The 26872-nt window shown below is 41.9% G+C and overlaps 1 protein-coding gene across 2 annotated transcripts in view; it reads right to left on the reverse strand.

Annotated features, from left to right (window-relative positions):
* LOC124624016 (ornithine aminotransferase, mitochondrial) overlaps nt 1-26872 on the reverse strand; it is an 81649-nt gene that overhangs the window by 22318 nt on the left and 32459 nt on the right. Inside the window, exon 1 of one of the 2 annotated variants that reach the window (XM_047149081.1) lies at nt 11754-11907. The exons of the other annotated variant lie outside the window; for it this stretch is intronic. The gene's annotated coding sequence lies outside the window, so the exon portion shown is untranslated. Of the gene's footprint in view, nt 1-11753; nt 11908-26872 lie in introns of those variants that run through there. 2 annotated transcript variants of the gene reach the window in all.

Here is a 26872-nt window from a genome sequence, read left to right on the forward strand (position 1 = left end):
AAACTGTTCGTACTTGTTAACGACCTCGGACTATAAATTTGAATCTCCTGTAGTACCTGAAGTCACCATGTGGACAAAGGAGTAGGACAACTTATATACAGTAGACATCATAGGAAGAGGTCTGTTAAACTAATTAGAAGCGATGCTGCCCCAGATGCAAATCACTTTCATCTCTTCCTGTAATATGGAATTTCCACCTTTACCGCTCTCAAGAGGAAGCCAAATTGCTTGGCGAACTGTTGCTAACCAACCTTATGCTTGAAGAAGAAGAAGAAGAAGGTGGGTCGCTCCAGGTCTATATTATGTAACGCTATGCGCTCTAAAAAGATGCATATATACTTTTGACGTATAAGGTAAAATCATCTGGGATGTTGAGCCGCGTCTGTTCCTCTTCAGTATCTTCTATACGATTGACGTTTCGAAGTCCCTGATGGGTTCTTCAGGAGTTCAGTTAGTTGAAGGCCAGAAGATCCTGAAGATCATCCCAGCAGAGAAGTCGAAACGTCTATCGTGTAGAAGAAACTGAAGAGGAACAGGACGCAGCCTAACATCCTAGCTGATTTTATCTTCAATGAGAAGGACCAAAAATGTCAGCACACTTATATTGTTACTTTTCATCACTATTCATCACATGAATTCTTAATACATTGAACAGAGTAACTTAGGTATAAGTTAATGGACCATGTGTTATCACGCTGAAGAGGCACAAAATGTAACATGTTGTTGTTGTTGTGGTCTTCAGTCCTGAGACTGGTTTGATGCAGCTCTCCATGCTACTCTATCCTGTGCGAGCTTCTTCATCTCCCAGTACCTACTGCAACCTACATCCTTCTGAATCTGCTTAGTGTATTGATCTCTTGGTCTCCCTCTACGATTTTTACCCTCCACGCTGCCCTCCAATGCTAAATTTGTGATCCCTTGATGCCTCAAAACATGTCCTACCAACCGATTCCTTCTTCTAGTCAAGTTGTGCCACAAACTTCTTTTCTCCCCAATCCTATTCAATACCTCCTCATTAGTTACGTGATCTACCCACCTTATCTTCAGCATTCTTCTGTAGCACCACATTTCGAAAGCTTCTATTCTCTTCTTGTCCAAACTGGTTATCGTCCATGTTTCACTTCAATACATGGCTACACTCCATACAAATACTTTCAGAAACGACTTCCTGACATTTAAATCCATACTCGATGTTAACAAATTTTTCTTCTTCAGAAACGCTTTCCTTGCCATTGCCAGTCTACATTTTATATCCTCTCTACTTCGACCATCATCAGTTATTTTACTCCCTAAACAGCAAAACTCCTTTACTACTTTAAGTGTCTCATTTCCTAATCTAATCCCCTCAGCATCACCCGATTTAATTTGACTACATTCCATTATCCTCGTTTTGCTTTTGTTGATGTTCATCTTATATCCTCCTTTCAAGACACTGTCCATTCCGTTCAACTGCTCTTCCAAGTCCTTTGCTGTCTCTGACAGAATTACAATGTCATCGGCGAACCTCAAAGTTTTTACATCTTCTCCATGAATTTTAATACCTACTCCCAATTTTTCTTTTGTTTCCTTTACTGCTTGCTCAATATACAGATTGAATAACATCGGGGACAGGCTACAACCCTGTCTCACTCCCTTTCCAACCGCTGCTTCCCTTTCATGCCCCTCGACTCTTTGTAACTGCCATCTGGTTTCTGTACAAATTGTAAATAGCCTTTCGCTCCCTGTATTTTACCCCTGCCACCTCCAGAATTTGAAAGAGAGTATTCCAGTTAACGTTGTCAAAAGCTTTCTCTAAGTCTACAAATGCTAGAAACGTAGGTTTGCCTTTTCTTAATCTTTCTTCTAAGATAAGTCGTAAGGTTAGTATTGCCTCACGTGTTCCAGTATTTCTACGGAATCCAAACTGATCTTCCCCGAGGTCCGCTTCTACCAGTTTTTCCATTCGTCTGTAAAGAATTCGCGTTAGTATTTTGCAGCTGTGACTTGTTAAACTGATAGTTCGGTAATTTTCACATCTGTCAACACCTGCTTTCTTTGGGATTGGAATTGTTATATTCTTCTTGAAGTCTGTGGGTATTTCGCCTGTCTCATACATCTTGCTCACCAGATGGTAGAGTTTTGTTATGACTGCCTCTCCCAAGGCCATCAGTAGTTCTAATGGAATGTTGTCTACTCCCGGGGCCTTGTTTGACTCAGATCTTTCAGTGCTCTGTCAAACTCTTCACGCAGTATCTTATCTCCCATTTCATCTTCATCTACATCCTCTTCCATTTCCATAATATTGTCCTCAAGTACATCGCCCTTGTATAAACCCTCTATATACTCCTTCCACCTTTCTGCCTTCCCTTCTTTGCTTAGAACTGGGTTGCCATCTGAGCTCTTGATATTCATACAAGTGGTTCTCTTCTCTCCAAAGGTCTCTTTAATTTTCCTGTAGGCAGTATCTATCTTACCCCTAGTGAGACAAGCCTCTGCATCCTTACATTTGTCCTCTAGCCATCCCTGCTTGGCCATTTTGCACTTCCTGTCGATCTCATTTTTGAGACGTTTGTATTCCTTTTTGCCTGCTTCATTTACTGCATTTTTATATTTTCTCCTTTCATCAATTAAATTCAATATTTCTTCTGTTACCCAAGGATTTCTATTAGCCCTCGTCTTTTTACCTACTTGATCCTCTGCTGCCTTCACTACTTCATCCCTCAGAGCTACCCATTCTTCTTCTACTGTATTTCTTTCCCCCATTCCTGTCAATTGTTCCCTTATGCTCTCCCTGAAACTCTGTACAACCTCTGGTTCTTTCAGTTTATCCAGGTCCCATCTCCTTAAATTCCCGCCTTTTTGCAGTTTCTTCAGTTTCAATCTGCAGTTCATAACCAATAGGTTGTGGTCAGAGTCCACATCTGCCCCTGGAAACGACTTACAGTTTAAAACCTGGTTCCTAAATCTCTGTCTTACCATTATGTAATCTATCTAAAACCTGTCAGTATCTCCAGGCTTCTTCCATGTATACAACCTTCTTTTATGATTTTTGAACCAAGTGTTAGCTATGATTAAGTTATGCTCTGTGCAAAATTCTACCAGGCGGCTTCCTCTTTCATTTCTTCCCCCCAATCCATATTCACCTACTATGTTTCCTTCTCTCCCTTTTCCTACTGACGAATTCCAGTCACCCATGACTATTAAGTTTTCGTCTCCCTTCACTACCTGAATAATTTCTTTTATCTCGTCATACATTTCATCAATTTCTTCATCATCTGCAGAGCTAGTTGGCATGTAAACTTGCACTACTGTAGTAGGCATGGGCTTCGTGTCTATCTTGGCCACAATAATGCGTTCACTATGCTGTTTGTAGTAGCTAACCCGCACTCCTATTTTTTTATTCATTATTAAACTTACTCCTGCATTACCCCTATTTGATTTTGTATTTATAACCCTGTAATCACCTGACCAAAAGTCTTGTTCCTCCTGCCACCGAACTTCACTAATTCCCACTATATCTAACTTTAACCTATCCATTTCCCTTTTTAAATTTTCTAACCTACCTGCCCGATTAAGGGATCTGACATTCCACGCTCCGATCCGTAGAATGCCAGTTTTCTTTCTCCTGATAACGACGTCCTCTTGAGTAGTCCCCGCCCGGAGATCCGAATGGGGGACTATTTTACCTCCGGAATATTTTACCCAAGAGGACGCCATCATCATTTAATCATACAGTAAAGCTGCATGTCCTCGGGAAAAATTACGGCTGTAGTTTCCCCTTGCTTTCAGCCGTTCGCAGTACCAGCACAGCAAGGCCGTTTTGGTTAATGTTACAAGGCCAGATCAGTCAATCATCCAGGCTGTTGCCCCTGCAACTACTGAAAAGGCTGCTGCCCCTCTTCAGGAACCACATGTTTCTCTGGCCTCTCAACAGATACCCCTCCGTTGTGGTTGCACCTACGGTACGGCCATCTGTATCGAGGCACGCAAGCCTCCCCACCAACGGCAAGGTCCATGGTTCATGGGGGAAAAAACATAGCCATTACAAGATATCAAGGGAGTTTAGTATATCCAGTCTTGATCTCGTTTAGAATGATACAAAAAGCTACTTACATGTAACACGGTTTCCATGGTTTGCAAATAGTGTAATTTCATGCTGTCGAAAGCTGTGTCAGTCTGCTACCGCCATTTTTTACCGCAGCCTACTGCATATCGATGCACTAGAAGATCAGTTAAAAGAATCTGACAGGTTAATAACCTCGTACAATTGTTGATGGAACGTTGCAGTAGAAAGAGTCAATGCGATTGTATATTGCATACGGCGATTTAGAGAAGACTAAACTGCAGATGCAGACGGTTGTGGTGGTGGTGGTGATGGTGATGATTATTGGTTTGTGTGGCGCTCAACTGCGCGGTCATCAGCGCGCGTACAAAGCCCCAGCTTTTTCACAGTGCAATTTTTTATGCAGTCCAGTCCAATCCAGCCACTGTCATAAATGATGATGATGAAATGATGAGGACATCACAAGCACCCAGTCCCCGGGCAGAGAAAATCCCCAACCCAGCCGGGAATCGAACCCGGGACCCCGTTATCCAGCGGCAGCTACAGAGGAAGGTGCTGTGCATATGCGTTTTATGAGGAAAGAGAAAAACTAACATACTGCTAAGCGCAGCTGCACTAGATAGCTGGCGTCTAAAGTTACAGAAAACGATGAAAAACCTTTCTAACTAACGGGAAAGATGATGTTTCTACGGACGCGATGGCAATTCGCCAGGTAGCCGTTCCTTAAGTTATCGTATAGCCACGTCTCTTTTTCGCACATTACGCTTCCCTCGCTGCTCTGAAAACACAAATTTACTTGGAAAATTCCTATGCTCCCCTGGATGATTACTGTTAATACAGGGAATCTGTGAAAATTATTCTCCTTGTTTGTACCAAGATCATAATATAACAATTTTTCATCTCTTACGATACGCAATGGAATCTGTTAGCGCTCTCCCACTATTTCAACAATGCCTCCAAGATCGCGATATCTTTTTACTATTGCATCAGTCAATTATTTCGTACTGGCATACTAAGGGGCACCACTACATTAAACTAGAGCTATAAAAAAGGGGCGGGGCATTATTTCCATTTCGGTGCTAATTGCTGCACCAAAATATAATGATTCATCTTTGGGGCACTGACCGTGAACTGAATTCCGTTCCTTGACAATGCTGTGCATCTTCATGTTTTCACGGCGTAACGACTTATTGAACTTGACAATGCTGTTTCTTCTCGAAGTAACCCCGACCTTATTATGGTGTTCTGTCATATGGTTACTGATTTACCTTTCAAACTGTGTTACCTTTCGTAACTAGTGTACAGAAAACTGTGTAGCTGGTGTATTTAGATACTGTTAACTGCCGCTTCTCCTCTCTACAATATCTTTTATACATGGGAACAAAACTGTCGGGTACTTTTTAACTATTAGTTACCAAGTCAGCATCTCCTCACTTCCATAACGGCAATAATTACAAATTATCAACGTATAACTGAGAAAGAAGACCATATGGAGACTAATATATACTAAATAAATATGAATGAAAGATGAGTCGTACCACGTAGAGACCCAAGAGCACGTATAGAATTGTGTGCAAAACACAAACAACATAGTTTAAACATGTGAAGCTGCTCAATGATTTCCGTTGCTCTAGGCGTAATTTACCTGAAGATAATTTCTAAAAATTGAGGAAAAATAATCTTGTGGATATAGAAAGTGGTGAATTTCATTCCGGCAAGTATTTGAAGCACTACTACACCGCAGTAATTGAGATACTTCTGCAACAGTTCATCCTGCTCCATGAAATTTTCATTTATTATTGTCAGACTTACCCGTAGCAACATTTTCAATTACTTTCGCTTTTACGGACACTTCTTGCAACATCTCTCTTCGTGTTTCCACAATTTCACCAACGCGCGGCTGGATAACGACTTGACTCATTCAATCGCCTGTTATAAAGCAACGATAAAAACACATGCACAACGTTTACAGTCTGACTGGTGCACTGTGTCTGCCAACGATGATGTTTGGATTAGGAAAAAAGGAAGCGAACATTGTCTCGTGTAGGAGAGTGAAACTTTTACAATGGTATCGGCCTTGTGTTCTAACTAGCCCAGCAGTTTCGTAAATTTCAACACTGAATGTTTGATGTTTTAACGTTGTCGCTCTCCGATATTCCGTTGGTAAAAAATTACAGCAATAAGTATAAAAAAATATCTATCTTCAAGGCTTTGTTTCCACGTATCCTACGCTGCTCTGACCTTAACAGGTTTTTTCCCACAGTTAGGGACACCAACATGTTGTTACATTAACTTTTTCCGCATCTATGGGATACCCATTTTCACTTAATATTTTAGTATAGTTATCAGAGTCAAAACTCTCACTACAACAAGTACTTCACAAGCATATTTCAGCTCACTGTTCGATCTGGTATCTATTCACAGCGCGCATACAGATCAAGCACAGTTAGGTTCTAAGTGCCTAATTCATAAAACAATCTTTTCTGGTGAACGCAACAGCCAATTTTCAGTACGTTAGACAAATTTTTTCACGTCATCCATTGCATATACGTACGAAAATTGTCTGCACGGACCGCTTGAAATTCACAATTTCCTGTGGTATTCCGGTAGTTACACTGCAGTCTTGTTTATTTTCAACGTCACCAATACTAGAGTTTATTACTTATTTCCTCTTAAATCGTAACGGCTGAAAATGTAGTAGACGGCACGTAACGCCCATCACAAGCACAGTACTTGCTTTCATTGTGGTAACTTCTTTTGTCTCCTCCATAGGACAGATGTTAAAATATTACCTAACACATTTGTGCGACTCAAGGCCATAAGTTGAATTAGGCTACGTTTTCTATTCTTTTCTTTTTTTTCCGCCTTAGTGGTATCATAGCCAAGTTAATATGTTCAACCGACTAAGCAAGTTGAAATGTCAATTTTCCGCTAGTTCCACCACTATCTTCATGTCAGAAAACTTTAAATATCTTAAAACATACAAGTAAAATATGGTTGTAACTTCCAAACGACGACAAGATGAGTTGTTACTGGACAAGGACGTGGATGGAATTTGCCTTCCTTCTCAAAGAAACCATCCTGGCATCCTGAATAAAAAGCTTTATGGCCGCACTAGGTTTTCAATCCTACTTCTCCCAACTGCTGGTTCAGTGCCTTACCACTACGCCATCTCATCACTATCTCAACACACAATTCCTTAAAAATAAGACCCCGTAAATTCAGATGCTAGCAGAGTTTTAATGAATCCAACAAATTTATGTTCATAATCTGTTGTTGTTGTTGTTGTGGTCTTCAGTCCTGAGACTGGTTTGATGCAGCTCTCCATGCTACTCTATCCTGTGCAAGCTTTTTCATCTCCCAGTACCTACTGCAACCTACATCCTTCTGAATCTGCTTAGTGTATTCATCTCTTGGTCTCCCTCTACGATTTTTACCCTCCACGCTGCCCTCCAATACTAAATTGGTGATCCCTTGATGCCTCAGAACATGTCCTACCAACCGATCCCTTCTTCTGGTCAAGTTGTGCCACAAACTTCTCTTCTCCCCAATCCTATTCAATACTTCCTCATTAGTTATGTGATCTACCCATCTAAACTTTAGCATTCTTCTGTAGCACCACATTTCGAAAGCTTCTATTCTCTTCCTGTCCAAACTGGTTATCGCCCATGTTTCACTTCCATACATGGCTACACTCCATACGAATACTTTCAGAAATGACTTCCTGACACTTAAATCAATACTGGATGTTAACAAATTTCTCTTCTTCAGAAACGCTTTCCTTGCCATTGCCAGCCTACATTTTATATCCTCTCTACTTCGACCATCATCAGTTATTTTGCTCCCCAAATAGCAAAACTCCTTTACTACTTTAAGTGCCTCATTTCCTAATCTAATTCCCTCAGCATCACCCGACTTAATTAGACTACATTCCATTATCCTTGTTTTGCTTTTGTTGATGTTCATCTTATATCCTCCTTTCAAGACACTGTCCATTCCATTCAACTGCTCTTCCAAGTCCTTTGCTGTCTCTGACAGAATTACAATATCATCAGCGAACCTCAAAGTTTTTATTTCTTCTCCATGAATTTTAATACCTACTCCGAATTTTTCTTTTGTTTCCTTTACTGCTTGCTCAATATACAGATTGAACAACATCGGGGAGAGGCTACAACCCTGTCTTACTCCCTTCCCAACCACTGCTTCCCTTTCATGCCCCTCGACTCTTATAACTGCCATCTGGTTTCTGTACAAATTGTAAATAGCCTTTCGCTCCCTGTATTTTACCCCTGTCACCTTTAGAATTTGAAAGAGAGTATTCCAGTCAACATTGTCAAAAGCTTTCTCTAAGTCTACAAATGCTAGAAACGTAGGTTTGCCTTTCCTTAATCTTTCTTCTAAGATAAGTCGTAAGGTCAGTATTGCCTCACGTGTTCCAGTGTTTCTACGGAATCCAAACTGATCTTCCCCGAGGTTGGCTTCTACTAGTTTTTCCATTCGTCTGTAAAGAATTCGTGTTAGTATTTTGCAGCTGTGACTTATTAAGCTGATAGTTCGGTAATTTTCACATCTGTCAACACCTGCTTTCTTTGGGATTGGAATTATTATATTCTTCTTGAAGTCTGAGGGTATTTCGCCTGTTTCATACATCTTGCTCACCAGATGGTAGAGTTTTGTCAGGACTGGCTCTCCCACGGCCGTCAGTAGTTCCAATGGAATATTGTCTACTCCGGGGGCCTTGTTTCGACTCAGGTCTTTCATTGCTCTGTCAAACTCTTCACGCAGTATCATATCTCCCATTTCATCTTCATCTACATCTTCTTCCATTTCCATAATATTGTCCTCAAGTACATCGCCCTTGTATAGACCCTCTATATACTCCTTCCACCTTTCTGCTTTCCCTTCTTTGCTCAGAACTGGGTTTCCATCTGAGCTCTTGATATTCATACAAGTCGTTCTCTTATCTCCAAAGGTCTCTTTAATTTTCCTGTAGGCGGTATCTATCTTACCCCTAGTGATATAGGCCTCTACATCCTTACATTTGTCCTCTAGCCATCCCTGCTTAGCCATTTTGCACTTCCTGTCGATCTCATTTTTGAGACGTTTGTATTCCTTTTTGCCTGTTTCACTTACTGCATTTTTATATTTTCTCCTTTCATCAATTAAATTCAATATTTCTTCTGTTACCCAAGGATTTCTACTAGCCCTTGTCTTTTTACCTACTTGATCCTCTGCTGCTGTCACTACTTCATCCCTCAAAGCTACCCATTCTTCTTCTACTGTATTTAATTCCCCCATTCCTGTCAATTGCTCCCTTATGCTCTCCCTGAATCTCTGTACAACCTCTGGTTCTTTTAGTTTATCCAGGTCCCATCTCCTTAAATTCCCACCTTTTTGCAGTTTCTTCAGTTTTAATCTACAGGTCATAACCAATAGATTGTGGTCAGAGTCCACATCTGCCCCTGGAAATGTCTTACAATTTAAAACCTGGTTCCTAAATCTCTGTCTTACCATTATATAATCTATCTGATACCTTTTAGTATCTCCAGGGTTCTTCCATGTATACAAACTTCTTTCATGATTCTTAAACCAAGTGTTAGCTATGATTATGTTGTGCTCTGTGCAAAATTCTACCAGGCGGCTTCCTCTTTCATTTCTGTCCCCCAATCCATATTCACCTACTATGTTTCCTTCTCTCCCTTTTCCTACACTCGAATTCCAGTCACCCATGACTATTAAATTTTCGTCTCCCTTCACAATCTGAATAATTTCTTTTATTTCATCATACATTTCTTCAATTTCTTCGTCATCTGCAGAGCTAGTTGGCATATAAACTTGTACTACTGTAGTAGGTGTGGGCTTCGTATCTATCTTGGCCACAATAATGCGTTCACTATGCTGTTTGTAGTAGCTTACCCGCATTCCTATTTTCCTATTCATTATTAAACCTACTCCTGCATTACCCCTATTTGATTTTGTGTTTATAACCCTGTAGTCACCTGACCAGAAGTCTTGTTCCTCCTGCCACCGAACTTCACTAATTCCCACTATATCTAACTTCAACCTATCCATTTCCCTTTTTAAATTTTCTAACCTACCTGCCCGATTAAGGGATCTGACATTCCACGCTCCGATCCGTAGAACGCCAGTTTTCTTTCTCCTGATAACGACATCCTCTTGAGTAGTCCCCGCCCGGAGATCCGAATGGGGGACTATTTTACCTCCGGAATATTTTACCCAAGAGGACGCCATCATCATGTAATCATACAGTAAAGCTGCATGCCCTCGGGAAAAATTACGGCTGTAGTTTCCCCTTGCTTTCAGCCGTTCGCAGTACCAGCACAGCATGGCCGTTTTGGTTATTGTTACAAGGCCAGATCAGTCAATCATCCAGACTGTTGCCCTTGCAACTACTGAAAAGGCTGCTGCCCCTCTTCAGGAACCACACGTTTGTCTGGCCTCTCAACAGATACCCCTCCGTTGTGGTTGCACCTACGGTACGGCTATCTGTATCGCTGAGGCACGCAAGCCTCCCCACCAACGGCAAGGTCCATGGTTCATGGGGGGGCATAATCTGTTATCATTGATAATTTCACCAACGCTGTACAGTTTTATTAGCAGCAAGTGACTGTTAGACCTCCCAATCTCTCAGGTTTAACAAAAGACACAAGAATTCTTAATATCCGCGTATTTCCGCTTTTCAAAAACATTTACGCCATACAGTTCTGTGGTAAAAAAGTCTGACATGTTTTTGATGGTCCTAATACGACGTTGCATATGTTAATATACTATTTATGATGTAGGAGAGTGTTTTATTTCCTTCAGAAACCAATAACTATACATCTTAACCTCTCTATGTAATGTAGAGATTTTGTATGTAAATGTGAAAAGACTCCGAGAGAACAAGTGGAACCGTTTTAAAGTAAATGTTTGTCGAAGAATTTTACAGACGCTTTTGCTCTTGAACAACCAATGTTGCTGTTTGCTTCCGCGGCCAATGAATCTAATTGAAATGAAGGTCGCGGGCTAACTGGAAAACATATCCAAACTGTCTCCGTCTCAAGAGCTAAAATGCAAAACTATTTACAGGAAGCACATGAAAAACCAAAGAAATGAGAACACAGCGATAAACTAGAAACAAATTCTTTGACGGTTTTTGCTCAAACTTTCGTTTATAATCTCGAGCGGCGTTAAGCTGAACTTTTAGTCAAAGTTATAATGAAAATGATCAAAGTATTTGCAGGCGTCACTCAGCTCAAATAAACAAAACAATGCACTGTTCTGAGACCTTAACTGCTATGTGAACTGCAGTTTGACTGTGCCTAAGTTCCGAAACAAAGCAGGACATAAGCTAAAACCACTACTTTCCTATTACTGCAGAATATCGACTTAAATAAAAAACAACGAGCGATTTTACGCATAAATCAGCTTACACATTTTCTTTTGTTCAGCTCATATTTTCTGCTACTTAAAATATGACACGGAAAGCATTTTTTAAAAACTGTGAATCAATATTTCAGAAGCAAGTATGATACGCAGAAAAAAAAGTGTATGCTGTGTGTGCTGTGGGCAACACACGTAATTTGCCTTTACTTCAGAACGGGAAGAAACCAATAAAAAACTCTGAGCGATTTGCAGAAGCGTCAAATATTTCTTTTTCAGAAACAATCATTCATGATTTTTTTCTAAGATTGGGGCCAGACACACACACCTGTATTTCTTCTTTTCGAAGCTGTTGTGACGAAGGCCTGCTAGCAGACACAGCTGAACGAATTAGGTGCTCTTATGGTAGCGCCAGTGGAGTGGAACTGTCAGATCACAACACGTGGGACAGGCCCAAGAACAAGAGATCTTAAAGTGTAGCAGGTACCAATTGCCAGTAACTCGTGCTGCCATCTCGTAGCAGCAGTAGCATTCATCGACGTCACTTGTGTGGCGCTGCGTCCGCGAGTCAGAGATGTAAAGCAGTAAAGTCTGTCATCGATATTTACTTCGATTCTTGTAAAGCAGTGAAACAGTACTAGTTTTCAGACTTACATCAATTAAGAACTCTTAAGCAGTGTGTCTACAAGCGAGAAATACGATGTGGCAGTGCCTGGGTTGTTCAGAATCACGATGCAATGTTCCTGCGGCCATGCATGCATCACTCATCTGTACAACCCAGGCACTGCAATATTGTACTTATATGCTGACACCGGGCAAGCGATTTTGAATTAAAATGTTTCCCCTATACGGGAATATATATAATGGATGTAGGACTGCAGTTCGTTCACACATGGTTCACGACATACGCAAGTTTTATTCTGACCTTGAAGTGTGCTCGGATAGCCTAGGCTAGCTGGTACAGTAGCTCAGCGTGTTTGGTCAGAGGTCTGGTTAATATGTGTGAAGTATTAAGCGATGAATTTGAAGGGCTGTCACGTGATGTCTACCCAAACCAAATGCCGAGAACAATGAATGGTGGGGAATTTAAAAAAAAAAAAAAATCATGTCAACCGTTCGCGATAAGCGGGAAATTCGGGTTCGAGTTCCAGTCCAGCACAAATTTTCGTATTCGTCATTCCATTAGACAGCTTGTTGTCCATGCTTGCAACTGCGAGTCAAGGAGAAAATATTTATTTACTTTATATGAGATACTACGCGTATATATATGAGAAACGGCATGACAATGCCAACTGTTTCCCCTCATTTTAAAAACGTGTCAAAACAGGCCCACGTTATATATGTATCTGCGCTCGTAGATATGTAGTTTCTTACTGTCCGAAATACAGTTTAACGAAGAGTGCGTCGACGTTACTATTAACATAAAACATTCTTATTGCGTGAATGATTTCGTTCAAGTGGGGAGAAAGCAAATACTTTTACCCATAGCTGAGGTGAAATCTGAGTAAGTAGAGTGACACATGATAAACCAAAAACCAAAGATGCGTAGCAAACTCCTCCAGTTCATAAAAGTGGAAAAATTTTCTGAGAAAAATATCGCCTTTAAGAACCAAACGTCGAAAACGAAAACCACAGTAAGGTTCCAAACGCAATTCTAATAAATGTATAGCTATCTAAATTAATGTAGTTTTGCAATTTTTCCACAAACGCTGAGACAAATACGCGTTTTAGTATATCCGTGAATAATCACCAGTCGTCAGATAATACACATGTTACAGCAGTACGAGTATAGTACTGATTTGGATCAGCGTAGTTGAAAAGCTCTGAAGTGGACCTTGGAAAACCTTTGACAAACTTATTTTATCCCTCACTTTGCATTAAATAAGCGTCCTTCGTGATTTACTGGAGCAGTTTCCCTGTATCCCAGCCCTAAAATTCTGTGATTCCCATCGCTTCGGTACTGGGGTGTAAAGGCGATCCTCAATCGATAAAGAATGCATGAAGGAAGATTAGGGTTGAACATCTTGTCGATAATGAGGCGACTAAAGACGAAGCACAAACTCAAAATGGGGAAGGAAATCAGCCGTGCCCTTCGAAAGGCACCAACCAGCCATTTAGGGAACTCACACAAATCTAAATCTGGATGACCCGACGGGGATTTGAACCTTTGTCCTACAGGACGCTCAGCTCAGACAATGATGTCTTTGAGTATCGATTAATTACGCGTATTATGAGATCAAAACACTTTTGCTAGTTTCCTAGGCTCTTATATGTTGGCTAAATGGTCTAAATAAACCCTCAGAATACGGGTCGCTAGATGTCGCAAGACTGTGGCTTACGTCAGGTTAGTGATATTTTTCCCCTGATTCACATTATACTGAAAATTTCAAAATGTTCTTTTGGTGATTTTAACAATCGTTAAGGCCTTTGTAGGTTTTCTTGTATTTCTTCTGTGAACACGCTCTAGAAACTTACGTGCAGTCTACACAACTGAGCGAATATTGGTGTAGTTCTCTCAAAACAACGACGGCCGATTCTGTTCCAGCGCAATCTTCCAACTAAACTCTTTCCGTCACTAATGATGTCTTGTTGACCAAACCTTAAATTCTATTTATCCCCTTAAATTGTTCACTAGGGTGGTTTTGATGGCCATAGTTGCGACGCAAATAAATTGTTAAGTATATTTCCATTCACGCTAGTTCCTGTCTTCGCAACTACTAAATTCGCTTCTTCCTTCATAGAAGCGACTCTTGGTACTGAATGTTGCCTAAGGTATCTAGGAAACGGACAGTATCTATACTGCAGCTTTAGGCGTTACTATAAATCCTTGAGGTTTGTACACGGTGAATAAACACTCATTTTGATTTCGCATTTTGGCTTCTATAGTCCTGTAGGTTTTGCTATTAATAGACATCACCCACTATTCCAAGATGAGAAATCACGAAAGGCATCTGTGTTTCTTTACGTATTTTAACTGTCTGTATGTTTTAGGCGGAGCTCTGCAGAAAACCTCTTATCCATCTAGGTGGGTGTGATAAATCATCTAAAAACTGCACACAGCTTGGACGCTGTACCAGTGCAACGGCAGTTCAGCCGGCGTTCGAGTTCGATCCGGACTTACTTCCCTGTCTAGAAAGCTTGTGGTCTTTGCAGAATGCTGTAGTTGTTCGTCAAACAGCGTTTTTACTCAACAAACCAAAAGTTGCGCAATGTTGAGTAAGGCATTTTAGTAATACGTTACACCACAGAGAGGTCCGCCCCCGGTAGCTGAGTGGTCAGCGCGACAGAATGTTAATTCTAAGGGTCCGAGTTCGATTCCCGGCTGGGTCGGAGATTTTCTCAGCTCAGGCACTGGACGTTGTGTTGTCCTAATCATCATTTCATCCCCATCGACATGCAAGTCGCCGAAGTGGCGTTAAATCGAAAGACTTGCACCCGGCGAACGGTCTACCCGACGGGAGGCCCTAGTTACACGACATTTATTTATTTATTTATTTTACCACAGAGAGGAAATGTCCAGCAGCAAAGGAACTACAAGTTGTTCACAGAATATATAATATTCACACACGAATGAGATAAAGCTGAGCACAGAGTACTGGCTTACGAGACAGCCGTCCGAACCACATTAAATAACGATCATTGATGTTGCTGTAGTGGGATTCACTCACTCGAACGAATTGTTATGCCTTGCTAGCGCTCCTTTTGGTTCACTTAGAATAGGAACAACTAACCGGAATTGATTTAGTTCACAAAATTGGGTGGACAGACTTTCCTTCCCAAACTGGCTGACGAGGATAGTGTGATGACGGGCAAACACACTGACGGAAGTGCGTCTAGTGGCTAGCGTTGCTGCCTCTGGATCACGGGGTCCTGGGCTCGATTCCCGGACGGGTTTGGGATTTTCTCTACCCGGGGACTGGGTGTTTGTGTTGTCCTCATCATTTCATCATCATCATCATCATCGTCATAATTCGTGGTAGTGTCTAGATTGGACTGCGTACAGAAATTGGGCTGTGTAAAAATTGGGACTTTGTACGGGCGCTGATGAGCGCGCAGTTGAGCGCCCCACAAACCAAACATCATCAACACTGACGGAAAAAATTGCAATACTAAAAAATGATTGATGCAGAGTAATTAAATTTGGAGAATATATTTGACTAGATAGCATATTTCAGTGATTAACATTACAACATCACACGTTAATTTAAGCTCGAGATAAGTCGTTGCAAATGTGAAATGTTGGCACATCAATAATGGATGTAACTGGCAGAATGTTGAATGCAAGCATGCAAACGTGCATGTATTGTGTTGTACAGGTGCAGGTTGTCAGTTTGTGGGATGGAGTTCCATACCTGTTACAATTGGTCGGTCAGTACAGAGACGGTCAATGCTGATTGTGAATGAGACTGGAGTTGTCGTCCGACGTGTGCCATATGTGCTCGACTGGGGATAGATCTGGTGATCGTGCAGGCCGAGGTAACATCTTGACACTCTGTAAAGCATTTTGTGTTACAACAGAGGCACGTAGGCGAGTGTTTCCCTGTTGGAAGACACCCAATAGAAGGCTGTTCACGAATGGAAGCACAACAGGTCGAATCACCAGAACGACGTACAAATTTTCAGTCAGGATGCATGAGATAACTACGAGAGTGCTCTTGCTGTCATACGAAATGACATCGCAGGCCATAACTCCAGGTGTAGTTCCAGTGTGTCTAGCACGCAGATAGGATGGTTGTAGGCCCTTAAGTGGCTTCCTTCTAACCGACACATGGCCGTAACTGGCACCGAAGCAGAATCAGCTTTCATTGGAAAACAGTCCGCCCCGGTAGCTGAGTGGTCAGCGTGACAGACTGTCAATCCTAAGGGCCCGGGTTCGATTCCCGGCTGGGCCGGAAATTTTCTCCGCTCAGGGACTGGGTGTTGTGTTGTCCTAATCATCATCATTTCATCCCCATCGACGCGCAGGTCGCCGAAGTGGCGTCAAATCTAAAGACCTGCACCAGGCGAACGGTCTACCCGACGGGAGGCCCTAGCCACACGACATTTCCTATATTGGAAAACACACCCAGCCCTCTGTTGAGCTCTCGTTGGACACCACTGAAGCCGCAAATGGTGGTGGTTTGGGATCAGTAGATTGCACGCTACAGGGCGTCAAGCTAAGAGCTGTCCTTCATTTGTAACAATTCGTTGCCTCTCTGTGGTGCCAACTGCTTCTCAGTTTGCTGCTTCAGATGCAGTTCGATACACTAGAGGAATACCCCGAACACGATGGTCTTCCTTCTCGGTAGTGCCACGTAGCCGTCCAGAGCCCTGTCATCTAGCGACCGCACATTCTCGTAACCACCGCTGCCAGCAATCATGTACAGTGCTTACATTCCTGTCAAGTCTTTCTGCATTATCGCTGAAGCAACATCCAGCTTCCCGTAGCCCTATTACACTACCTCGTTCAATCTCGGTGAGGTGCTGACAATGGAGTCATCGTCACCTTAAAGCCATTCTTGACTAACATCAACTCACTACTTCCAACCTCAAGGGTAACTAACGTTCACTCCCTTTAAGCGTTTATTTAAAGTAAGCCTGATCAGCATTCTAATAGTGGCGCTGCTAGCACCACTCATATCTGACTGGTACGAAATCTGCACAGACATCGTCATTCAGATGTAGAAACACACCTGCCAACTTTCGTGTACGTCGCACAACTCTTTCTTGGTGTTGCGATTCTTTTTTTTCTGTACATCGAGAGTGCTGCAAAGGAATCCAAGTAGAAAACTGGAAAGAGAATTTACATTGAGGAAGAAAAAAATTAAAACACCGAAATTTGTCGAAACATTACAGTTCTGTCGGAGACGGTAAATGACTTGGATGAGCAGCTGAACGGAGTGTATTGTGTCTTGTGAAAGAGGATATAAGATGTAAATCAATAAACGTCATAGCCGACGAACTAGTCGCCAGAAACTGTATTGCTATTTAAAACAGCTTTTATAAATCTTTTATCTTCCAGTACCAGTTGCACATGTTTTTATACAGTATAACATCAGCAAACGCAAAACAAAGGTAACGGACAGTAGTACAATTACTTCAGGTATCCAGAGGGAACTACATTAGAAAATGAGACGCTGGAAGCAGTTGAGGAAATCTCTTTGATTGGGCAAAAAAAAAAAAAAAAAAAAAAAAAAAAAAAAAAAAAAAAAAAAAACTGAATATTTTCAAAGTATAGAGGGTATAAAATACCGACTGACAATAGCAATAAAAATATTTCTATAACAGAGGAATTTGCAAGCTTCTAAGGAGGGCTTCTGTGAAGTTTGAAATGTAGGAGACGAGTTACTGGCGGAAATAAAGCTGCGTGGATGGGTGGTGAGTCGTGCTTGGGTAGCTCAGTCGGTGGAACACTTGCCCATAAAAGGCGATGGTCTCCCGAGTTCGAGTCTCGGCCTGATATACCATTTTAATCTGTCAGAATGTTACATATCAGTGGGCACTCCGCTACAGAACGAAAACTTCATTCTGCAATGATCAGAGTAATTTTTTAGAGTAACCATGTTAGAAACCCAATTTGCCATTAATAACTTTGGTTCTTCGATGTCCCCAAAGTTAAAGCTGTTTCTACAGCAACGGCACTGTTCACAGACTTGGTTACTGCTGCTTCGTTACGGAAGGGAGCAGCAGCAAAAAGAACGAAGCAGTTAACTGTGATAGTAGGTAGCTGACCGCTCTACCGACTAATCCAGTAAGAACCAGAACAAATTCCAAGTTAATCGTGGACCCCGGCCGACCCATGAAAGCTAGACGCTGCCGAGAAAGATAAGGAGAGAGAGGCAATGCCTTGTGATGTGACGCATGCGCCCGCATTGTCATTGCCGGAGCCGCCTGTCACAGGCACGATAAACCGTTGACCTCTGTTCGGCGCCGTTCACAGGCCGACCCCCAGCTGACAGAGGCGTCTGCGTCACGGTCTCATCAGCTGTTTCCAGCACCGCCTGATTTCCTCTGAAACACATATAACAAGTGATAAATGTCTCATTATTGCAAAACCGCTTTTTTATCCTGTTGTTTTAATGTGTGGTTCGGTGACGTAATAGATAACACCCAAAACCGAAATCCACAGGTCTGCGGTTCAACACACAGCCGGCCTTTTTTATGTATCACTTACCGCTTCTTTCACTTCTATATACGATTAATTTATGTGGTAAAAATGCCAACTTCAATCATGTTTCAGAGGCCACGTTAAATGTGGGTGCTCCTATAACTACCTGGGTAACTCAGTTCAAAGGTAGGAGGAAGGTAAAGGATTATCATCTCCAGCAAAATCATGCATAGGAAAGCACTACTGTGCTCAAACCAACGTAAGGGGTGAAATCGTCTTTACACTATTGCATCAAAAGTATCCAGACACTATTATGGTATTCACCACCATTAAAGCTCCGCACCGAGCGCCGGCGCGCTCCATTACGCGCGGCCGAGAAATGCATCGTTGGTCGCACTTCGCCGTGCGCTGCCCGCTGCTCATCGCAGACCGCCTTCGCGCCAAACCACAGCGATTGGCCACCCGTAACACTCAGCGATTGGCCGACCAGAATATACAGCGACCCCAGCCGCCGACTCCATTAATTATGGAGCCTTATTTCACGCTGCTACTCCCGTCTGCAAGCCAGTCTCATCGTGCTACGTTATGCTCCGCAACTAGGAAGTGCTACGCTGCGGTGGACCTGCTGATCGATGTTGATTTGGCTGAGCTCTGGACTTGAGAGTCCGAATACCACAATGGAACTTAGACTTCAACGTTCATTAGGTTTAGTATGTCAACGGATTAGTGATTTCGCCCGAATTTTGCATTTCATTTGCACTTCCTGGACGTTGCTATAACCAACATAAGTTTATATAGTTTTCCATAAAGTATTCATCTACAGCTTGGTAATAGAATTATTTGTTTCATTGCTGTGTCAATAAATTGTAGACGGTGATATACCGGGTGATCAAAAAGTCAGTATAAATTTGAAAACTTAATAAACCCCGGAATAATGTAGATAGAGAGGTAAAAATTGACACACATGCTTGTAATGACATGGGGTTTCATCAGAAACTCCCCCCCCCTAAAAAAGTTCACAAAATGTCCGACAGATGGCGCTGGACAGCAAAACGCCAGTGACTGCGCGTGACAATCGTGTATAAAAGGAGCTGTAATGAGAGAGAGAATCAGATGCGCCAGCAGTCGCATCATGTTGACGTTACCTGAAAAGGCACTTTTAGTGAAGCTATATTATCAGATTGGGGAATGTGCTAGTTCAGCGTTACGATCCTATCGCCATAGGAAGTGGATTCGAACGGGTAAAGGTCCGTTGACAAATGCAGCTGTGGCGAGAATGATTTCGAAGTTCGAAGCCACGGGTTGTTTAGACGATAGACCCCGTAGTGGCCGACCGAGCACAAGGCGTAATGCTGTTGAGACAGTTCAGGAAGAAATGGAGACTGTAGCGGGTTCCTCTATGCACGGGGAAGTCAGCGCTCGTGCAGTCGCACGTCGCACCGGCATTCCATACACTACTGTTTGGTTGGCACTGAGGCGTACCCTCCGATGCTATCCGTACAAAATCCATCGGCATCATGAACTGTTACCTGGCGATTTAGTGAAGCGGAGGGCATTTGCGGTGTGGGCGTTTCAAAAGATGGCGGAAGATGACGATAGGTTGTGTAACGTGTTGTGGACCGACGAAGCTCATTTCACGCTCCGAGGGTCTGTCAACGCCCACAACTGCAGAATGTGGGCTACCGAAAATCCTAGAACTGTCGTGGAAACTCCATTGCACGACGAGAAAGTCACGGTGTGGGTTGGATTTACCAAATCTACCGTTGTCGGGCCTTTTTTCTTCGAGGAAATACGTGATTCTGGTTTTGTTCCTGTAAAAAACATCATCTTTGCATTGTCTTACTAATTATTGCTATTCTGATCAGATGAAGCGCCATCTGTTGGACATTTTTTGAACTTTTGTATTTTTTTGGTTCTAATAAATCCCCATGTCATTCCAAGCACGAGTGTCAATTTGTACCTCTCTATCTACATTATTCCGCGATTGATTCAGTTTTCAAATTTATACTGACTTTTTGATCACCCTGTATTTACTGTGTTAGTCCTGGATATAGCAACTATCAGTGGACTTTAATATGTGTGTCCATCCTACGCTTTTATTATGACTTGAACTCTGTTGCAGACACTTTCAATAGTGCCTGAATGTCTGTGGAGGAGTGATAGCCGATTCTTCTTCAAGAGCCGAAACCAGGAAAGGTCACGATGTCGGGCGCTAGGGTCTGGAGCGAAGTCGACGTTCAGTATTAAACCCAAAGGTGTTCTGTTATGTTCTGGTGAGACTCTGGGCAGGCCAGTCAGTTTCAGGAGTGTTATCGTCCACAAACAATTGTCTCACAGATGACGCCCTATGACAGGAAGATTGGCATGCTATAGAATCATTGTCTTAGAACTGTCGCAATCCGATAAGATGTGTTTTCTTAAGCACAATAACCAGAGCACACCGTAACTGCGATAAACAATCCCATTCGGTAACGCTACCTCCTCAGTACTTCATTGTTACCACTCCACATGACAGGTTGTGTTCTCCAGGCATTCGTCAAACTCGAACGCTTCCGTCGGATTGCAGTTGGTTATAGCGTGACTAACTCCAAGCCACACTCGTTTCCAGTCTCCACTGTCAGTCTTTACACCAGGTCAAACGTCGCTTATCACTGACAACAGAAACGTGGGCTTAGTAGGCGCTCGTCAACCAATGTACTCCATTATTTTTAACTCCACATCCACAACCATTGTGATAGCTGGATTGCCGATAGCTCTTGTAACTCACGAGTGACTCTTTACGCTGATTCCGTGCGATTTTTTACTATCACCCTCCACAATGGCCAACAGCCCTAACCGTCAGTACATCAGGTCATCGACAGTCGACTTGGGGAGCTGTAGAAGGAATGAAGTGTATGTGATGGATTTGTTACTCATGTGACATTCAAAGTCCACGTTCGAAGTCACTGAGCTCTGCTGAGCGACCCATTCTGCTGTTACTGATTTCCTACCGCAACGCAACGCTCCCTGCCTTCTTTTACACTGTCAGGTTTGCCTTTCGTGACATCTAAAGATCAATTCCGGATTGAATAGGGGTGTCGGGGTACTTTCGATCAGGTAGTGTATCTAATCTTGTTGTTAAGCCTTCCAACAGCGATTGCGCCAACAACAGAGCTTACGATTTTGCTTTTGCCACACACACTGTGATCCAGAGCTCCATCAACAAAATTTCAAGGCTGTTAGCGGATGTACTCTGAGCATTTTAGCATGAGAGGCGCGGCCCTTGGCGGCTCGCTACAGACTAATGAAATATAATTATTATTTATGTGCTTTTGTTATCTCATTTACCTTTATTTACGGAAAAATATTTTCACAGCAATGAAAAATTTTGTAATATGTGTTTCCTGAGACGCCCAACATATAATAGGATAGGTGCCTACCTACAGAACCGAAATTTTGTTGGAGGAGTTCGGGTTTACTCCGCGTTACGTGCCACTGCGTTTCTGTGCCACTCTGCCACTCAGATGGATAAAGTCTTTAACTCCAGTCTGACGACACTGTACGAGATTCAGTTATTATTTTGCACTGTTTCCTTAATCTGGGCTTTTAACAGTATACAATGTTTTTAAAAATTGTAGTTAAGATACACAGGTATTACAGTATAAAATGTGGTGTCACAGCCAGACACCATACTTGCTAGGTGGTAGCCTTTAAATCGGCCGCGGTCCGTTAGTATACGTCGGACCCGCGTGTCGCCACTATCAGTGATTGCTGACCGAGCGCCGCCACACGGTAGGTCTAGTCTAGAGAGACTTCCTAGCACTCGCCCCAGTTGTACAGGCGACTTTGCTAGCGATGGTTCGCTGTCTACATACGTTCTCATTTGCAGAGACGACAGTTTAGCATAGCCTTCAGCTACGTCATTTGCTGCGACCTAGCAAGGCGCCATTATCAGTTACTATGTCTTCTGAACAGATAATATTGTGACTCATGTACCGTCAAGAGCGACGTTCATCATTAATGGATTAAAGTTAAGTATCAAACTAATTACGTCCGCTTTCTGAATTCTAATTCATTGTCATGTTCCAGACCTCAAGTCAGTATAGCTCTTCCCTCCTAACGCCAGCCTGCGTGAGCTAAAACGCGTGCATTTCGGCCTCCACTAGTAACACGGTGTTGGCTCTTCTGCCAACACAACATAAAACACCACGCAAACCTCCAAATATCATACATTTATAAACATTAACATATTATACGATTTTTGAAAAGTGTTTGCAAATTTAGGGCCGTTGTAGAATGGATGCCAAGGATAGTCGCATCAGATATCAGGTTTGTAAATCGACCGGAAATAGCCACGTTAATGCATCAAAACGTCCAATAGATTTTTTATTTTTAAAAAAAGCTAATTTGAGGGTAGATGATCTCGTAATTGATTAACGAAGATAACATTTCTTTTTTCCTAGTACTTGTACGCAGAAACGCAGCACAAGGTGCAGTCCTAAACTATTTTGAGTGTAACATATTACACATCTGTAATTTTTAACGTAAAATTTGCACAAAACGCTAGTGATTCTGCACTGAGAATATACCCTGTTTACGCTCACGTGGCACAGATAACAAAGGGGCTGCAGGAGGTTCACTTTAGTATATTCATTACAATACCGTCCGCAGCTCGTGGTCGTGCGGTAGCGTTCTCGCTTCCCGCGCCCGGGTTCCCGGGTTCGATTCGGGGTCAGGGATTTTCTCTGCCTCGTGATGACTGGGTGTTGTGTGATGTCCTTAGGTTGGTTAGGTTTAAGTAGTTCTAAGTTCTAGGGGACTAATGACCATAGATGTGAAGTCCCATAGTGCTCAGAGCCATTTGAACCATTTTTTTATTCATTACAAAATATGCCTGCGTTTCTCTTGTTTCCAACTCTATCATGACTGCGAAATCCATTTTCTTCGCCATTATTATCCCGAGAGCGCGGCCGGGCACCTTTCCTGATCACCAGATGTTGCGCCATGTGCAGGGTTGTATTCCAGACCTCTCCTCAGCGCCTCACGGAAAAAGATCTGGACAAGGAATCACTTAGAAAAGGAATACACAAACTTAAAATAACTTATCAAGCATCACGAACAATCGCTAGCAAAAAAAAAAAAATGCTTCTTTCAGAACATAAGGGCTTTAACCAGTAACTTGGTAAGCAATCGAAGCCCTGTTCATGGTTGGCGATAAAGAATGCCTTAGAAAACTGAAGAAGAAATAGTTCAAAATCATTAGAAGAATATTAGATCCAGCTAAATGAAATACATTCATTAAAAATGTAACTGATTAATACAATCACAGTTGCGCAGTAATACGGGTGCAGGCGTTAGAAACCATCTTCGGACTGTAGTGAAACCGTAAATTGTTGTTTATTTATGTTGACACAGTAAACGTACACCAGAGTTGATTTTCTATATTTATTGCAAACAGGTCACTTGTACTGTACTCGCGTGAGTGAGATTTATGTATGCTATTACACATTTTAATTATTTTTCTTATTAATATTCACACAAAGATTATCGATCTGAGAGCGGAATTATGCTGAAATAATAATTTAATTTAGTGTATTTACAGGATATAACAATAATAGAAATTCAATGTGAATCAACGGTCTGGCGCAAGCCTGTAAATTTGACGCTACGTTGCGGACCTGCGTGTCCCTAACCGATGCCAGTATTCCAGCCATGGAAAGGGGACTTACAGGTGGACACAGAATCCAAACCACATGTCATTCCTGGAAATTCTTCACATTATTGAAGGGTGAAGGTTAGGTTAAAAGCGGACCGTCCGACTGGGATTCGATCCAGCGACCTCTCGTAACCACATACTCTCGCTTTGCCACTAAACATTTAAGTGGTAACTACGTCATTCGCAGTACCTATATAACACATTCATCAAAAGTTTTGAAACATACTGTTGATATAAAAATAACATTTTCTGCAAATTTAGATGACATTTAACCCTAATGTGTTAACAATAGTTGAGAAGTACAGGGTGCGGCTCTTAAATCCGAACAAATTTCAATTTCGACATATCGTAGTGTCGCCGCAGGCCGCGACTGGCGTTCTTGAAAGCCATAGGCAGCCAGTAACTTCTAAATGGCCGAGATGTTGAGGACAGGAGCGGAGTACAACCGAGGAGCCGCGATTATCGAAAGTCTTCGACGAAATAGTTCGATTCTTCGGGTACCCAAGATCAACTGTTGACGATATTGTGGCCAAGTATAATGCCTCAGAGAAGTCTGGGGTTTTTGTCCTAGTTGTTGTGCACAGTGGTGGTGATATCATGTCGCCACATTTCTTTGAAAAGGGACAAATTGCCATAAAATAAGCTTACCTGCAAGTTCTGCCTAATGTCGTGAAACCGTGGATGGTAACTGTTGACTCGAGGAAATGACATGTCTTTCAACAGGACTGCTCACAAGCTCATACCAACTATTAAGTCCAAAACTGGCTCTCGGATAACGTTGACATGTTCTGGTCAAAGAATTTCTGGTCCCCGAATAGCCCGGATTTCAACCCCGTCGACTACTATGTTTGGAGCGTAGTCGAAAGAGTTACCAATAAGATGAGATACTCTAATGTAGCATCTCTACACACCGCTACCGAAGCAGCATTTGCAAATAAGGATAGCACTGTTTTAAAGAGAGCTTGCGATCGCTTCAGGACAAGATTTGAGGCGGTCATTGCGGCTGAAGAGGGTTACGTCGAGTAATGTTACTCTTGAAAGATCGCACTACTTATATTTAAAAGGATTTTCATTTGTATTTTAATAAATTTCTTTTTTAAAACATCATTTCTCCGGATTTAAACGTCGGACCGTGTATTTCATATTTCAAGTTTTGTATTATTTAAAGATTGTCTCTCCACTCTCGATTTTAAAGAAGCTCAACATTTTTACTTTCTGTATCATTCATATCAGTATTATCATAAAGAGAATATGTAAATTATAAATAAATACCAACCACTGTAATAACACGTAACAAAAAGTTGTAATACTGTTAAGCGTTCAAATACTTTACAGTACTACCTGTAGACTCTCGCCATGTGCGTTTATGATAGGCAGTCGTGACCTGAACTCTGTAAGGGTAGAAAATTGTGTACTTAAGTAACCTATTTCACGGTTTTTGTGAACTTGCTATAATAAAAAAAGTTCTAATTATTTTAAAACGGAAGATTCATCCAAAAAAGAATAAAATACTTAAGTAAAGAAGAACCAATCAGTTAATTAATAAAAAGTATTTTCAACATACAACCCAAACCTTTTGAGCAAGTAATCATCCTCTAGGAACGATCACGACGACTGCAGAATACTAAGCTGAACATTAGGTAAGTGTGAATTTATTACTGACCTTGATCAGAAGTTGCAGTCTGATCCTGCTGGTTACTGGTAATCAACGCAATGCATAAGTTCACAATCGAGTTCTGTGACAATACGTCTACGGACCAGATGAAGGTCTTGTATAATATTAAACATTAACTAAAGCGCTGATTGTTAGAGGATCTACATAAATAAATAAATAAATAAATCTACAAAAAGCGCGTTTCACTTCATCAAGTAATGGAATAAAGAAGTTTACAGTAAAGTAGAATGGTAATAAACTGATTAAAAGTTATTTCTTCGATAAATCACAAACGTTATTATACGAGACCGTGATCGTTATATAAAAGTTAATGTAACTATCCATCTTGATCGACTTTTGTTGTTTAAAACTAATGTACACCTTTACGCCTTTTGGCTTAAGCTATAATCAATCGCTGGTACAGTTGTACATGGTTATCTCACCAGATGTTATGTATCGGCGTTCTTTTAATGTGATGTGACGTTTTCGACGCAAAATACAAAACCACAATGCTCTTGTTTTCTAGCACCACAGAAGACCCATAAACATTAGAAATCAAGCCCGAAGACCCTTTCGAAACAGTAGTCTTCTGTAAAACGATAGTGACAAACGGGATACGTCTGGAAAAATAGAGGCGAACAACCAAAAGCAAGTTATGAAAGCCCCTAGACAGAGGAGCGAGTACAAACCCAGAAAGGGGTGAACTTTGAGACATCATGCAACGATGCTTAAAACGGTTCAAGTCGGTTAGAATGAACAGAACCGGAGACTCTAGATGTAAGTTCACTACAGTACCACAAAGAGCGATCGATCGGATAATGAATATTCGTTGACAGGACGATAAACGTCAAAATGCGCTCTCGCTCAATTAGTTACTTTGTGGCTGAGATTCTGAGCAGTCTTATCCACCCTGTGCTCCTCAAAGGGTCGCACTAACGTGGCAGCGAGTAGGAGCCCCTGCCTTAAATACCCCACAGGTATCTGATGCAATCTGCAAGTCCTGTCTCCAGC

Source organism: Schistocerca americana, chromosome 1 (assembly GCF_021461395.2).
Source record: "Schistocerca americana isolate TAMUIC-IGC-003095 chromosome 1, iqSchAmer2.1, whole genome shotgun sequence".
NCBI lineage: Eukaryota > Metazoa > Arthropoda > Insecta > Orthoptera > Acrididae > Schistocerca > Schistocerca americana.